This window comes from Primulina tabacum, chromosome 15 (genome assembly GCF_025594145.1).
Source record: "Primulina tabacum isolate GXHZ01 chromosome 15, ASM2559414v2, whole genome shotgun sequence".
Classification (NCBI taxonomy): Eukaryota; Viridiplantae; Streptophyta; class Magnoliopsida; order Lamiales; family Gesneriaceae; genus Primulina; species Primulina tabacum.
In genome coordinates, this window is record NC_134564.1 from 26,606,469 (window position 1) to 26,618,184 (window position 11,716).

Here is an 11,716-nt window from a genome sequence, read left to right on the forward strand (position 1 = left end):
CATCTTCATCACTACATTGATTTAGTTTGTTTTTATCCTCTCAATGATTTACCAATCTGAAAATTTCTAATCAGGTGTTCACAAGACACTTACTGTTCATTTTTGACCAAATAATTTTTTTTTGCAAATGAGCCTACCTTGGCAAGAACACCGTTGGCAACTATGCCTGCCAGCAACTGTATCTCTGGCTTCAGTTCTTTCTTGTGATCAGATTCCTTGATCTTCTTCCCATCAGCAGATAGCAGAGTCTTCATTTCCTCAATATCGGTAAGTTTTATCTAAAATGAGAAAATCCGTCAGAGGGTAGGGGGAAGAGGGTGCTGAAAGAGTCGTCATCCATGGTCAGCATCTGATTGTTGACAGTTGAGATTATTTTACCATCATCAGAGATAGTGTTGTTGGCATAGATTTCTTGAATCTCTTTTGGGTAAATCGCCTAGTTTGTCAGTCCAATAAATTTCTTCAAACCAGAAGCTTCAAGTTTTCGAAATATACTCCGAACTGCTTCATCTGCCGTCGATAAAATAGATTCAAAGTCGATAGACATAGTATTGAGAATGAAAGCTGGTGTTTGGCTTGCCATTTGCTCGAGTTGTGAATTTATGCAAATAAGTAAATTCTGAAAGTTTGAATGCTCTGAGTGAATAAAAGCTCTAAGAGAATGAAATGACGTGAAGAAAAACTATATAAGGGCGGTACGATTACTTATGTTGGTAACTGTTCAAATTTTTGGACATGTGTCATTCCATGTAACGCCCGAAAAATTAGTGCATGTAAACCGCATGAATGCAAATGATTTAAATTGCATATTTATTTTTTTAATTGATTTTAAATACTTAAATGATATATTTTACATGCTTAAATGTTTAAAGTACATGATTTCATGAAATTGAAGGATTTTACCCGAATATTCAATAATAGGCTGGGGAAAAGATACCGAGGACGACTAAGACAAAATAAATATTTTTCGATAAATATTTTCAAGGCTTATTAATATGACTAAATATGATTAATTTTTATAAAAATGATAGAGTTCAAATTATTTTACGAGACGAGCTCGATTTTACCCGGGAAGCCGATTTTGGGCAAATAAGGGACTTCTAAAATATCAAATGTGTTATTTTTGAAAGCTAAATTTTATAAAATTTTATTTTTAAATTAAATAAGTGTTATTGGGTCCAATTTAACTAATTTGAGTAGGCTCAATTGCCCCTATACTTGAAGGCCTAAAACCTAAGCCCATTATCATGCAAATTAAAATCTATAAAATAAGAAAAACTAGTCTTTTTGGTGCACAACCAGACGAAATACAACACACAACACACACACATAATTTCGAAAATTTCAAGGGAAGAAAGATGGAGTCTTTGTCTCCCGTTCGTTCTTCCTCGCACCCCACGCCGACGATCATGTATTCGAGCGTTTTAAAAGCAAAGGCACGTTGCTAAACTCTTTTGACACATCATTCAAATCATAATATGCTTGTTTTAATCATTTATGCATGAAAAATACGTGTGTTCTATTATTTTTACGATATAACGATTATTTTCAAATTTATGACGATTTTACGCTTGTTTGATAAATGCTATGATTCCTAAGGATACGCTGCCATTAGGAGAGGTTTTAGGGACGGGAGAAGACTCATTAAGGGCCAATAAACATTCTGGAATCGAAGGTGGCAAGGGGAAGGATCACCTAGAGTTTTCTAGAAGTAAGCCTACACGCATGGCTTCACAGGGGCGCGGCTCGGTGCGTGAGGATGTGGGGCTCGGCCAGAGCTGGTTGGGGCTCGGCCAGGGTCATTTAATAGGGTCTGGTAGGGTCCTAGCAGGGCTAGGACCCATGGCTAGTTGGTAGGGAAGAGTCCATGATCGCATGGACTCTTTCCATGCATGAACAAGGCACAACCGAAGGGCTGCTGCAAATCGAGGGGCTAAGAGCTGGGCTAGGTGGTCTAAGTGGTGGCTCAGGGTGGTCCAGAGAGGGTCAGGGAGGCTAGGGCTCGGTGGTGGCTGGTGCAAAGAGTCCCATGCGAAGTAGGACTCTTATGCACACAAGGGAGGCGCGGCGCTCGTTTTATGTTGCAGCGGCTAGCTGCATGGTTCAAGAGCTCTGGCTGGGTTCAATTGAGTCTGAGCATGGTCCGAGGAAGGTGAGGGTTAGAAGGGATTAGTGGTCAAGTAGTCACATGAGTCCTAGAGTGACTAGGAATCATAGGAAGACTAGGAAGCACATACGTGTAGCTCGGGTCTATGTGCAGGATTCATGCGCGAGTTAGGGGCTGGTTCCTTGGGTCAGGGCTGTTCATTAGGGTCCCTAGACGGGCTGGTCAGGGTTTGTCTTGTGGTGGCTTTGGCGTGATTCGATAAAATGGAGAGATGACTCGGTGGGTTCAAGACATGGTTCGAAAATCAAGATTTATGGCTACGATCTGAATCATGGGTCTACGGGGGTGGCTCATGGCTCACAAGGGTATTTTAGGTAATATAAAGTTCATGTTTGAATTTTGGGATCAAAATATTCGAGTTAGGATTAAATCAGGATTAAAACGCTTCACGAATAATTAAATAGGAAATTAAATCAAAAACCCAGAATTCAATCTAAATAAAATTTATAAAAATTAGATTTAAGCTTAAATAATTATTTGGGATAGACACTTGTCAAAAAAAGTAAGAGAAAGTCAAAATCAAGAAATTTTACGTTCAGGGGCGAAACAGTCATTTTACACCTGGGTAGCACGGAAAGGGTTGGCAGCGTCCCGAAGGGTAATAACGCACGTTAAATGATATATTATGATGATTTTGATGAAAATATTATATTTTATAATTTATGGTATAGCTGTGCAATTTTTACCGTAAACTGCTATTTTTGAAAATACATGATATTTTTATGATTAAAAAGGGAAAAGGAAAATATTTTGAAGGATGTGAATTGAATATGACATGAAGGATATGTGAGGGATCCGTTTTAAGAAAGAACGCTGAACTTATAATTTTTATGGGGATATCGTGAGGAAAAAGCCCAGAGGGAGCCCGTTTACGGAAAAAAGCCCCAGAGGGAGCCCGACGATCATTTCCATGGCGGTGCCTAGTGCCCATCCCCATGTGCAATGGTGAGCTGAAATTGATCAATCGACCAGAGGATAAAAGACTAGTCACTTTCGAGGATCAAACTTCACCCAAAATGATAAAAGATGCAAAGCTTTACAACTATATGATTTTACGATTTATGCTTAAAATTATTTTAAATGAATGTATGATTTTAATGCATGTGCTTGTATATGTATTATTTGCTACTCATGTTTAGAACATGCCGAGTCTTTAGACTCATTAGGTTTGAATGCTGCATGTGATGATGATATTGAGGGAGGCGCTGACGCTTTAGTGGATCGAATACTGCAGTACACTTCCGAGGGACATTTATTTCCGCACTAGATTGATAGGCAACGTATAAAGATTTTTTTCATGATTTAATTAGAGATTTTTATGCTTTATTTTTAAGTTAGTATAATCATGTTAAAAGGTTGGAGTTGAATTTTGTTAATTGACGAATTAGGAATTTTTATGCACTTGAGATTTTAAATGTTAGATTATTTTGATTTATGAAAATGTTGAGTTATTTTAAATGGTGAGTTTAGAAAACATGTACGAAGAAAAAAAATTAGTAGGATTTTAAAATTAAAAAGTAGTGAGGGTCGTTTCAGTCCAAGATTAATTTGAATAAAGAAAAATGTGTGTACGTGAGATGTAACTGTAAATAAGTCGATTGGACTACGTGAGGCCATATTGTCAATCATTATACAAGGAAATATAATTAATGACGTACTTTAGACAGTCACAACATTTAATATGGAATTTTATCGTTAATCAGTTAACCTACGTGATAATATCAGTTAGGTTAATAACCGAGTGATCAATTGAAAACTGATTCAGTTCAATTTAAGACCAACTGATAATTGTTATCAGTTAGCCAATTTAAAAATCCACATTCCCCGTAAATAAATGCATAAAATAAAATAGAGTAAGAGAATCTCATCATTAGATAATATAAATGTAGATGGTTGACTGAAGTCTCTTCATATTTTTGACTGAAGTCTCTTCATATTCTTCTGTTCGTTTCTTCAGTCAGTTTGAATCTCTCTATAAATAAGATCAAACTCATTAAATGCAAAATAATTCAGCAAACAATATTAATCAAGATCAGATGGACAAAGTTAGCAGTTCCAAGCAACCCAATCTTGCAGAAAAGAAGAGGATTGCATTCAAGGCAACTTGGAAGAAAGATATCGAAGACTTTGTCTTCGCGAAAACAATGTCCACCTGGACTAAGGTTCAGTAGCTACAGTGTATCCAAAGAGACGGACTAGTTGCCACAAATGAACAAAAGACAACTAAAATCAAATGTAAACGGCGTCTCTCTTTCATTTATACTTCAGACCTCGCCATAGATGAAGGTCTCTACTACCTAATGCTTATAAAGGAGCATAGAGTTTTGAGAAGAATTACCTTCTCAGAAGGTTTAAAATAACTTCCTCTGAGGAGATATGCAGTTGGATGTCCCTTTGGCAAGATGCAGTAGATAGAGAACTGAACCGTGTAATAACAGCTCGATATTATCAATGGAATTCATATTTTTTGTTCATTGCTATTCATTATTTTATTGTTTTATTATTCTGCATTCAAACTGGTAATAACTGAATAACAACTGTCACGCCCCGAGACCAAGTTAGTCGACACCGGCGTTATTCAACAATCACATAATTGCTAAACAACAAGCCTCCTAGTACAGTATAAACCAAAACCAGTTTATATAATAAATATCATAAAAATGGAATCGTCTTTACAACAGTAACTCTGAAAACGATACAAATCTGCGGAAGCGTTTACAACTTGAATTAAAACTCACAAGAACATTCTTAATTAAAATTGTTCATGCGACGACTATCAGCCCAAAAACTGGCGTCTGATTCTTCTTTCTCTATTTCTTCTCCTGATTTATCTGGGGAAGGTAGAGTAAGGGGTGAGTGATATGGTCGTCACTCAGCAAGTGGGGGTCGTTCGAGCACAACATAAAAATATTTACACAATTTTCGAAAAAAAACATACATACATCATACTTTTCGTAACGTAACATCGTATCCATATCACAACAGCACTGCGATTCTTCCACCTTCTATGGTTTACTAATATCAGTCTCTAATTTTTAATCCTCTAAGGGGGCGAGGCCATAAAACGGTTCTATCCCACCGTGAAGGGCCATATGCTGGGATTCCCACCCATTTTCAGTGAATCCTCACAGTGCCAACACGTAACGTACCAAATTTCATAAAAAAAACGTAGAGACAGAAGGACGGTGCTCGACCGAAACTTTCAAAAACAAAATAATTCGTACGCAACATATTTAAAACAAGCCCACTTACCTTAAATTCTTGAAAAAAACGTGAAAAAGGCTAGGGTTCTTCGAAATTCCTACTTCACTGACTGGACGGCGGCAGGGCTTCGCTGTGCTCGAAAATTCCTAAGGAGACTAGGGAACAAATTTCGAAATTTGTGTGAGAATTTAGGTGTGATTTTTGAGCTTATAGGGTCCTCCTATTTATAGGGGTTGACTGTTATCGTGATCAAGAGTTATAGTTGCATTTGAACTCTGAATCAAATCTTCATCTAAAATCATGATCTATCCGTGATATTGTTCGAAATTTAAATCTTTTATCCCCCCTCAATTTCAAAATTTGCAAATATAAACACTGTTTAATTCGAATTCTAGGGATTTTATTATCTCTTGCTTGATCTTTTATCCCAGTATCTCAATCTCTACTTAAATCTTAGACCTTTATCTGCTAAATCTTCGAAATTCCTTAATAAATTTCTTGGATCGTCATAGATTTAATCACCCCAAAAGTTCAAGTACCGAAAATAATACCATATTAATTTCTATCTTCAAAATTCTGCACACGATAAAATTATCTACACGACTTAGATAACTCAAAACAAATCTTATATTCTGAATGGTTTAAATATTAATATCCCAGATTACACCATTCTAGCATAATCAAATTATTAATCTGATAATAGTCTGATATGATCATGCTTGTACAGAATCCCGGGTTTTACATCCCTTTGGCAAGATGCAGTAGATAGAGACGGACTAGTTGCCACAAATGAACAAAAGACAACTAAAATCAAATATAAACGGCGTCTCTCTTTCATTTATACTTCAGACCTCGCCATAGATGAAGGTCTCTACTACCTAATGCTTATAAAAGAGCATAGAGTTTTGAGAAGAATTACCTTCTCAGAAGGCTTTAAGATAACTTCCTTTGAGGAGATATGCAGTTGGATGTCCCTTTGGCAAGATGCAGTAGATAGGGAACTGAACCGTGTAATAACAGCTCGATATTATCAATGGAATTCATATTTTTTGTTCATTGCTATTCATTATTTTATTGCTTTATTATTCTTCATTCAAACTGGTAATAACTGAATAACAACGAGAATATATAATAACGCGAATAATATTAAGACAAATCAACTAAGCCAAGAATATTGCAAAATTAAGAAAACTTATAGTCTCGGGAAGTGGCTTGGTGAAGATGTCGGCTGTTTGTTGTTCAGTTGATATGTACTTCAGTATGATTTCCTTCTTGAGAGCATGATCTCGAGATGAAGTGATGTCTGACATCAATATGTTTGGTCCTTGAATTGGAGAACTGGATTGTATGTAATCGCAATGGTACTTGTATTATCATAGAAGATTGGTGATTCTTCTGCAATGACTCCAGTTGTTGTTGAATCCAGAGCAGTTGGGCACAGCAGCTTCCAGCAGCAAGATATTCTGCTTCAGTTGTTGAAGTTTCTATAGATGTTTGCTTCTTGTTGAACCAAGAAATCAGTTTGTCTCCTAGAAACTGACATGATCCACTGCTGCTTTTTCGATCAAGTTTACATCCTGCATAATCTGCATTTGAATAGCCAACTAAATTAAAAGATGAGTCATTAGCATACCATAAGCCCACATTTTGTGTGCCTTTAGTAAATTTCAATATTCGTTTGGCAGTTGTATAATGCGATTGTTTAGGATCAGCTTGAAATCTAGCACACATGCAAACAACAAATATAGTATCAGTACTGCTAGCAGTTAGGTAAAGTAAAGAACCTATTAAACCTCTGTAAAGTGTCGTCTCAACTGATATTCCTCCTTCATCTTTATCTAATTAATCGATGGAAGTCATGGGAGTATTTGCAGCTGAACATATCTTCATGCCAAATTTCTTAAGCAGTTCCTTCGTATATTTTGTTTGACTGATAAATGTACCAGTTTCCAATTGTTTCACTTGCAGACCAAGAAAGAACGTAAGTTCACCCATTGTGCTCATCTCAAATTTATTATGCATTAACTTGGCAAACTTCTCGCATAATTTGGGGTTAGTTACCCAAAAATAATATCATCAACATAAATTTGCATAAATTTGCACAAGTAAAATATGATCTTTCTTTGAAAATTTGAACAGAGTTTTATCCATTGTTCCAACAGTAAAATCATGATCAGTTAAAATTTTTTATAGAGTCTCATACAAAGCTCTAGGAGCTTGTTTAAGACCATACAAAGCTTTGTTCAAGTGATAAACATGATCAAGAAAACAATGATTTACAAAACCTGGTGTTTGTTCAACATACACTTCTTCCTGCTACTGAACATTCAGGATTGCACTTTTGAAATCCATCTGGTATACTTTGAAGTCTTTGAAAGAGGCATAGGCGAGGAATATTCTGATTGCTTCCAGTCGTGCAACTGATGCATATGTCTCGTGATAATAAATTCCTTCTTCTTGCCTATATCCTTGTGCTACCAATCTCGCTTTGTTGCGCACAACTGAACCATCTTCGTTCAATTTGTTTCTGTAGACCCACTTTTTACCTATAATTGTTTTAGAAACTAGTCTTTGAACTAATGTCCAGACATTGTTATGGGCAAACTGATTTAGCTCTTCTTACATAGCATTTATCCAGTTAGGATCAGTTAGAGCTTCATCAGTTTTCTTCAATTCAATTTGAGAAACAAATGCTGAATGAACGAATAAATTAAATATTTGATTTCTAGTTCTTACTGGATTAGATGGATCACCTATCGCCAATTCTTGTGGATGTAATTTGTTCCATCTATAGTTGGGATTATTCGGATCGACTTCAGCAACTCGTTCACTTTGTAACTGAATGTATCTTTCGGTTTCAGTTGTTGCGGTTTCAGTTGGCATTTGGATATCATCGTGTTGTCCCATTAACTGATTATTATGAACAATTTCTTGTTAAACCTTTTGATCCACTACTTTTGGTTCTGGTGTTTGAAGGATATTTCAATTTATGTGAACTTTTTCTTCACTATCATCCTCCAAACTGATTTCTGTAAAGAGATCAGTTAGCTCAACTGGATCATTTGGCTTATCTGTTAGTGCAGATTCATCATATACGACATGAATTGATTCTTCTACATTCAAAGTACATTTATTAAACACTCCATAAGATTTATTAACTGATGAATATCCCAGAAATATTCCATCTGCAGATTTAGCATAAAAAATTTTCAAATAATTTTTGCCATTATTATGAATAAAATATATGCAACCAAATATTTTGAAGTAGGATACCACAATTTTCTGTCCATGTCAAATCTCATACGGTGTTTTCAAATGATTTTTATTAATCATTGATCTGTTTTGAGTATAACACGCAGTGTTTACTGCTTCTGCCCAAAATCTTTGAGATATACCGGAATCAGCAAACATCGTTCTAGCTGAGCGTATGATTTCTTCTTTCAGCTACATTATTTTGCTGAGGTGTTCTAGCTGCTGAGAACTCATGTTTAATTCCAGTATTTTCTAAAAATTGAGAAAGATTTTGATTGACAAATTCGATCCCTCGATCATACCTTATTCTGTCAAATTCTAACTTATTTTTCATTTAATAATCTTTTGAAAAGCTTAATCGGTTGTGCAGCAGTTTGGTCTTTTTATTTGAGAAAAGTAACCCAAGTTAATCTTGAAAAATCATCAACGATTACCATGGTGTATTTCATTCTCCCTAAACTCATGACTGGTATAGGACCAAAAAGATCCATATGCAGCTGTTCTAAGCACCTGGAGGAAGATTTAATACCTTTGCTTTTGAATGAAGATCTTACTTGTTAACCAAATTGACATGCTGAACAAATTTTATCTTTTGAGAAATCAATTTTAGGTAGACCAGTTACAAGATCGTGATTACTCAGATGAACTATGGATTTGAAATTCAAGTGGTTCAACTTTTTATGCCACAACCAATTTTTAAAAGATTTTGAAGCTACAAAACAAACTGATGCATTAGGTTGATTAGTCCAACTCACCTTGTAGGTGTTACCACAACAATTACCAGTTATAACGATGTCATCAGTTGAGTTCTTAATTGTGCACGTGTGTTTTTTGAACTGAACTAAAAAATTATTGTCGCATCATTGACTAATGTTAATCAAGTTATACTTGAAATTATCAACAAGTAAGATATCATTAATAATAATGTTACCATAGATAAGCTTACACTTATCCACAGTTCTACCTTTAGAGTTGTCTCCAAAACTGATGTTTGGACCAGAGTATTTGATCATTTTGGATAGCAAGACAGCATCCATGTCATGTGTCGCGAGCATCCATTGTCCAAATCCCAAATTGATTCTTTTGCTGATGTACCTGTCACCTGCAATCACACACAATGAATAATTTTTGTACTCACATCTATTTGGGTCCTAAACTGATTAGTCCTTTGGGAAATCAGATTTGGATCAGTTTGACTGACTTTTCAATTGCTGTGTTCCAAATGATTTTCCCCGACTTGTGTGTGTTTGGTGTGTTGTGTGCAGAAGAAATAATATGATTTTTAACTATTTTCAAATGATTGTTCATCTGATATCTCTTCTGAACTGACTTACAGTTTTAATATTTGTAATAGTCACCCTTAGAATACCGACTTTATAGCTAAACCGTTTAGGTGACCAACTTCGCGAATTCGTTGAACTCTTGGGACTATATCCAATTCCATACCTTTTAGCTTTGTTCTTGTTTTCCATCGGTTGAACAATAGGTTTACTTGGTTCTGAGAATTCATTTACCACATTTGATTTCACAAAGTTATTATACTTTCCTTTTTGCTCATTCAACTTTGGCATTTTATCACTTGCAGAGGTTCCATCATTGCTATATTAAAGCCTAAACCAGTTTTGTCAGTAACTGATTTTTTTAAACCTCGCATTTCAATCAGCGTGACTGATGACTTGTTCCATGCTTGAATCAGATCAGTTTGTTTTGAAATTTCATTTTTCAACTGCTAAATCAAATATTGGTTCTCAATCATTTCAGCTTTCTGCTTCGCAATCTTCCTTCTTAGGCTCAACAACTCAACTGCTCATCAGTTTCAGTTTTGTTGTCTTGGGAATCATTTTGCTTAGCTTTGGCTTACTCAAATGAAAGAGCAAGCTTGTCATACTCATTTATCATGTCATGCAGTGTAGAAATGAGTTCTTCTCGTATAAAATCAGTTGATCTGAAATCAAATACTTGTTCACTGGTAGATTCCAGTTCTGCATCATTGGCCATTAAGCATTTTACTTCAACTTCATTGCTAGAGCTGCTCAAGCTCTCAGACATTGACATTTCACTGTCAGTCTCAGCCCATTTGGATTTGCTTTCTTCAACTAGCAGGACCTCATGTTTTGTAACGTCCGAAAAATCAAACCTACGTAAACCACATGCATGCAAAATTATTTTAATTGCTTAATTGTTTTATTTAATTGATTTTAAATACTTGCATGATATTTATTATATGATTAAAGGTATAATTGCATGATTAAATTATTATATGACATGATTTCATGAAATTGAAATATTTTACCCGAATATTCGATAGTAGGCAAGGGAAAGGAATATAATATTTTTACACATGCAAATTTAATACATGCATAGACATATTAATAATTTCGTTATTTAATTTATCCAATTAACTAATTAGTTAATTTATTCTACACCTCTTTAGAATATTTTATGAGATATTTTTAGTTATCACTACATGTATGATAATTTAATCAGTAAATTCTAAATTCATTAAATAAATGATTCTAAACTCATTATAACTCTGATCGACGATCCGACAACGCCGATGTATTAAAGATATAAGTCTTATTCATATAATGAAAATTGACTGGGCAGCTGCCAGTTTAGTTTATTCGTTCACCAAAATAAACAGTTCTACTCTCCTTCCTCAATTTGCAGTTAAGCTAACTTTCATTTCTTTCATTCTATGAAATCAGCTTATAAAATCTTTTATAAGCATCATGTTTGATCCCCATCCAACTATAGCAGCTAAATTCAACTCTTTGAACTTTGACTTTCTCAACAAGGACACAGAGTCCAATAATTATGAAACCCTCAATGGTTCAGGGATACAACTAGTACTGAGTTTACATCTCCATGTGATATCTCCATGTGATTCAAATTAACATTTATTTTTATTCTAGCTTATCTTAATTAGCCTCATTCTTTTTATCAACTTCTTGATCAAGAATGTCAGAACTCATTTCTGATTGCACCTATCGGATAATGGCAAGAGCGTCTAGTAGCATCGTCTCATGATCCCCTAGATATCACTAATAGTGCTTTCAAGAACCTTAAGTTACGGTTATCTTACTGTACGGT